The following is a 6,818-nucleotide window of genomic DNA, read 5'->3' on the forward strand; positions in this document are numbered from 1 at the left end:
ATGCATGTGTTGTTTCATCTTGACGGTAAGCCTGAGTATGTGGCGTCATACGATATGGTGATCCGGGGTGAATGCAAGTAGCATCTTGCACTAGTGTGGGTATTTGGCGTATGTAAATCCTGCATTTCTCTGGCCAGTAGAATAGAATTGACACACATGACATGATTATCTGCTGCATTGCACTATTTTAAAACTGATGATGATGAACTGCTTTTGAACTTATATTGCACATGTAAGTGAGCTTGGGGTGGAAGATCCTTGAGGACCCCTTGTCTTACTGAGATTTCTTGTTTAGAGATCTCACCCCACGTTTGGGGAATGCTTAGTTGATGATATTATGCTGTATTGCTGCCATGACTGGATTTGGATGTTGTTTATGTTTTCCGCTATTTATGATTATGCTGTTGTTGATACTGATGTTGGGCGTGTTGCCTTATTGGAGTGAGCATGGAGATTGTCCATGACACTTTATGTTAGTACTTTTAGATTGGAGTTGTATAAACTGTTAGATGGTCCGGTCTACATTATTGTAGTTCCGTGACTAGAGCCACACTTTTATTATCTATGTTATGAGGTATTTCAGTTAGCTGTTTTATTGCAATTACATACAGGCGATGTTTTATTAATTGGTTAATAAGCAAGTTGGTAATGATAATGACATCATAATTGAAAAGAAAAAGATATTCCGCATTTTTAATTAAGCGCTGCTTAATACGATAGTATGATAACATTGCCGGATATATACGGGGTGTTACATTTATGGTATCAGAGTAATGGTTCGAGGGAAAAGCATGTATGTATTGCAATAGCTATGATGTTTGTTGTGTTTGTCTTGTGTGTTTACTCCGTCGAATTTGTAATGCATATGTTAATAATGAATAGTTCATAATTGGAATTAAAAAGTTAGTTTCCGCATTTAATTAGCTGCACTATAACCATACATATGTTAATACACCGGGTGCACACGGGGTGTTACACCCACTCCCACTTAAGTGACTTATAAGCATATGTGAGAAATCAGATTTTTGGATCACCTTCCTCCTTCCTCCTTGTAAATTTTGTTGCCCTCCATTGTTAGTGAAAAAAAAAAGCTCAAAAAAATTCAACCAACCATAACTTGAGTTCTAGGCCACCAAATTGATTGATTCCAAAGCCAAACTTGTGTAAAATCTTGAGAGAAACACATTGATACCCTTAGTTTTGCATGTGGATCATTGTAGAGAGAGATCATTGGCCAAAAAGGTGACAGTTTTAAAGGATTTTTGGGGTCATTGATGGTGGTTTGAGTTGCAATGGTGCTTGAATATTACTCCTTGGAGGCTTGTGAGTCCATTTGTGGTAAGCAATCCCAATCCCATTGAGTTTTGTTGATAATTTGAGAATGGGTATGAAATTTGAATATGTGTTGGTGATTTTGGGTAGTTGGAGATCTCAAATTGAATTTGTGCATTAGATAAATGTAGTTTAGAATGATGAATTAGAGTAATTGAGCTCATAAAATTTATTGAGGAAAAATAATTTAACTTAGGCAAATTTTATGTTCATTAACCAGACTTTGTGAATGGAGATTGTGGTGTGATTGTATAATTGAGTTGTGGAATAATTGTATTGGTTAATTATAGGTTGTATGGTGTGTTTGAAGTGTGAAATTGAATTGAATGTCCCTTGGTATCCATGCTTGTACAATTCAGCCATGTAGGTGAAAAAGAGGAAGGATGATGCAAAATTGGTATAATTGAGTTGGTGATGGTTTGAACGAAGTTTAAATAGGTTGTGTGATTGTGTGATGCATGTGAATTGGAAGTAAAATCATTGGATGCTCTTAGGTGTTGATTTAGGCCTAAGAGGAGAAATCATTAGATGCTCTTAGGTGTTGATTTCATCTTTGTTTCCTTTTTCATGTAAAATCTTGGAGATTTGGTTGATGAATTAGAGTTTTAAATCTTCGTTGTATCTTGCTTCAATCTTCTCATTAGAGTTATATCTTATTTCAAATCAAGGTTAAGGTGTTTCCTCCTTGTATCTTTATGGAATCTGCTTGCATATCTTGATCAAATCTTTCCTGGAGTTGGCTTGACCGTGTATGGACGTTTTAGCGTGCTGTTGCGCGCTAAAACGTGCTTCATGTGTATTGTTGTCTGCCTTCACACGTTTTGGCGTGTTGTTTAACATTTAAACGTGCTCTTCCAAGGGAAATTGAGGCTGTCACGACGTTTTGGCGTGCTGTTGAGCGTTTAAACGCTCTCCTCCAGTGGATTTTGGCTATTTTACTTTTTTAGAGCGTTTTAACGCTCTCCTGAGCGCCAAAACTCTTCCAGCTTGTAAGTACTTGTAATCTTGCTTCTTTAAGGCTTCAACTCATCTTGTTGCATTTTTTTGGTTCCAAAAAGCCATAATGGGTGTTAAAAATCCCTTGAAATAAGAATTATGACAACATGTTAGCAAGTTATTCAATTATTGTGACTTTATGGTATAAAATCCTAATTCTCATGCAATTCATGATATATTTTGAGTATGATTAAGCCTAAAACCATGGTAAACCAAGGGTTTATCAATAATAATATGGCTATATTAAAACTTTGTCTGCCTAACCTCACTTCATTTTCATATTTATCTATCTATCTGACCCAAGGTCATGCACAACAACATCAGACGATCTCCAACTATACTCCATCACAACTAACTTCTTATGAAAGTGTAACATCCCGCATAATTAGGAAATTATTTAACTTACAAATAGAGATGTGAAGCATGCTTGAAATTTGAATTTCAATTATATTTAGGGTGGAATTAAATTATTTAGGGAAAATTAGTTTAATGGAAATTATAAAGAGAATACTTATGTATTTTAAGAAATTAAAAATCTTTAGTTAAAAGAATAAGATTAATTTAATATAATCTATAAAAAAATTTATTAATACTTAGAAGAATTTAGAATAATAAAATATATAAGATAAGGGCCATGAGGAGAAAAATTGGTCCCTCACCTACATACATAGGCTTCGGCCCAATGTTTTGGGGACAACCAATCTAACCCAAACTTTTAGTTATATCTCAAGCAAATCTGAATGAGTGTTCCCTCATTGGTCAAAGTTAGAATGCATCTGCATTCATTGAGTAAAACACACACACACCCATCCCAATCACCCCCTAGTCCGCGCAAAAAGGGAACACAAGAAGCAATGTTGGTCCTTTGGCCCAGCACACCAATTAACACACCATTCTGTCCCCTTTGAATTCATGCGCAAGCACCCTCCTCAATAGAAGACTGAATGTTTCTCCTAATTCAGAAACCTAATTAATCTCTTCCTCAAAGACCGTAGACCAACTAGAAGATGAACCAAAGTCTGCATGCTAAATTCCTCCCCGGTTCTCCTCTAAACCGCGAGCAACTTGAGAAGGGAAATGTCATCTATGTCTCATTCTTCTGTCCCTCACTGATTCAGTTTAGACACCTCTCAAGGAGGTGAGATGCCCTCTCGTTGTCTCTTGTTCTTTTTCTCTTGAACCAAATTCTGATTTGGAAATTTCTGTTGCATGTCCTTGGCACAGCGGCGATTGAGCCTCTTCCCTTGCATGCAGACCCACAGTTCGAGTTTTGTGTAGAAGGAAGGTGTGGGTATAGCTCCTCCTCCGAATGACGCTCTTGGACCGGTTGTGAGCACCTTGGTGTGTGCAAAGAGGTAGCAGTTGAACCTCAAGTCTCCTTCTTCTCTCTTTTCCAGCCGCTGCTCATCATGTGCTGTCATTCTTTTGGTTTCTTTTATCGGTTCAGCTGAAGAGTATAGGCCATTGACACATGCAAGCTTAGGACTCAAATTTTTAGCTTGGACCGTAGCTCTCTTGTGAGGTTGTGGGACTGTTTTGGTGGAATCCTATTGTGGATCAATTCTATGTGAAATGAGCTGGACCTGTATTCCTTCCCCTTTGGGCGCACGGCCAGCATTCGATTTCGGTCTTCCCTAGTCGATTTGGGGGACCTTGAGGGTCTACAAATAAAAGTAAGTCATATAGCAAACCTTATTTTACTCTTTATTTATCCGGTTCTCTCGTATGATTAGGAGGATATTTTAATTTTGTAATTTCCCTTTCCCTAAGTATGCTTTTTGAACCGCTCTAGGAGCTGATGATTGTGAATCAAACCTGAATTCTTGAAAACTATAAGTCTCTAGTGATGGCCTGTTAGACCGAATCTGTATAATTTAGGACAATTGGAAAATCAATATAATGGCAGAAAATTCGCTTAGTGTATGAATAGGAAAACTGATAATAAATCAAGGATTAGGAGAATGGGACAACTATATAATATATAAAAAATAAACGTGATAAATTCTGATTTGATGTATGTATTTGTTTATGATGCAAAATTATATGGAAAGTAGGCTTTCAGGAAAATGCAGAAGTTTTCTGCTATATTATCATTCTTCAATAATCAAAAAGTCTTCTCTCACATCCTTCTAACCTGCCTTTTAAAGGCAATACAAAAAGTAACTGACAACAAAGGACCATCAATGGTTTTAAAAACTGATACAAAACGGAAATAATCATAAACAAAACATTAAGTCATGCAAACTGAAACGTCTGCAATTATTAAAATCCATAAAAAGCTTTAAATCTGAAACGTCTAATTTATGGTGACTTAAGTGCATCATCCTCTCCCACTAGGAAAAGATTCGCCCTCGAATCTGCAACGTCTTCAGGTGGTAATCCAGGCGGCAACTCTTCTGGTACAATATCACCAAATTTCCTAACTAAGATTAGGACTTGGAAATGCAATTCTTTGACATGCTTGGTATATTCAGTTGTAGGTTGGATCAATGATCGCATCTGTGATCCGTCATAGGAAAACTTTGTCTGATGTACCAGCAAGTCCCATTGCCCTTGACAATCTCCAATTAAACTTTTACCAAAAGCTAAATCTTTATCTCCATGGAGCATAAGGTTGTTATGCTCGTTGTCCCCAAATTCATAATACTGCTTGCAAACTAAAGACTTCTTGGATGAAAGATCATTCTGCATGATATCTTTGGGGGAGAACTTCATCTTTGTCAGAGATATTAGAATTTCTAATAACTGACTTCCCATCGGAATCACTACAAGAGATTTCTTTCACCTCTGGATTCTCGTCGTCTTGCTCCCAATCATACTTATCATAGATAGGGAACTTGTCATAAATTGGAGCATCCATAACAGGATTCTCATCATCTTGCTCTTCATCATATTCATCATAGATTGGGACCTTCTGGTCTTCTGTCAAGTCTATGATGTCAAAGACCTTTTCGACGGTGTGTGACCCGTCGATAAACTCATCTGGATGAGTGGTGCCTTCGAATTCCAGGATCTCAATCTTCCCCTCAATATTAGCAAAAAAGGATTGATTTCCAGGTTGACTTCGTCCTTGTCGCTCCTGGTTCCGGTTCCAGAATCTCCTTTCCTCCTCATGAGATGATCTTTCAGATTCCCATCCTTCTTGGGAACCAATAATGCTGGTACTGCACAAGGACTCAAGCTTTCGCGTACCGCCCCTTTTTTAAGCAATTCTTGTACCTGCTTCTGCTACTCAGCATGTTCTTTGGGACTCATTCTGTAAGCTGCCTTATTTGGAATGGCTGCTCCAGGAACAAAGTCTATGCAATGCTGAATATCTCTCATAGGCGGTAATATTGGTGGCATCTCCTCTGGCATTACATCAGCGAATTTTGTCAGTAAAGGTTCAATCTCCAAGGGAATATGTGGACCATTATCGTTTCCTTCTATCACCACTAGTGCAAATATCTCAGTTGCACCAATGACTTCTTCTAAAAATTCTGCCTTGGACAACATAGAATTCTTCGCCTCCTTCCTCCAATCTGAAGGTGCTAGTGTAATAAGGTAGCCATCCTTCTTAAAGGTGTAAGTATTTTTGAAACCATCATGTTTTGTCTTCCTATCAAACTGCCATGGCCTGCCTAATAAAATGTGACAAGCATCCATAGGAATGACATCGCACCATACTTCATCTGAATATCTTTTCCCAATTGAAAAACACACTAGGCATCTTTTGGTTACTTTCACCTTTTGCTCATCTGTGAGGTTTTTTAAATCAAAAACCCTCTCGACGGTGTGTAACCAGTCGATGAATACGTCAGGGTGAGTTGATCCCTCAAATTCTGGAATCTCGATCTTCATCCCAAAATTGGAAGTGAAGGGTTGATCACCTGTTCGACCTCTCCTTGGTATTTCGCGGTTCCAAAATGGATTTTCGTCCTCCTCTTCCTCTGGAGATGACAGTTCAGATTCTTGTCTCCCTTCTGACCCGTGCAACTGTGCCTCTGCAAGCAGTTGTTCGAGTTCTTGGATCCGTCTGTCCTTTTCCTCAATTTCAGCATCTCTCGCATCAGTATAATAATCGTCATCGGTAGGTTGACCGCGTCCTCTGCCGCCACGACCTCTTCGTCCACGACCACGACCACGACCTCCGCGATTTTCCTGCTCAGCCATCTTTAAGGCAACCTGAGCTTTGATACCAAATGATGCAGAATTATATGGAAAGTAGGCTTTCAGGAAAATGCAGAAGTTTTCTGCTATATTATCATTCTTCAATAATCAAAAAGTCTTCTCTCACATCCTTCTAACCCGCCTTTTAAAGGCAATACAAAAAGTAACTGACAACAAAGGACCATCAATGGTTTTAAAAATTGATACAAAACGGAAATAATCATAAACAAAACATTAAGTCATGCAAACTGAAACGTCTGCAATTATTAAAATCCATAAAAAGCTTTAAATCCGAAACGTCTAATTTATGGTGACTTAAGTGCATCAGTTTAGGTGCTCAA

This window comes from Gastrolobium bilobum, unplaced genomic scaffold, assembly GCF_033153095.1.
Source record: "Gastrolobium bilobum isolate Gb01-03AN ecotype WA unplaced genomic scaffold, APGP_CSIRO_Gbil_v1 utg36545, whole genome shotgun sequence".
NCBI classification, from domain to species: Eukaryota; Viridiplantae; Streptophyta; class Magnoliopsida; order Fabales; family Fabaceae; genus Gastrolobium; species Gastrolobium bilobum.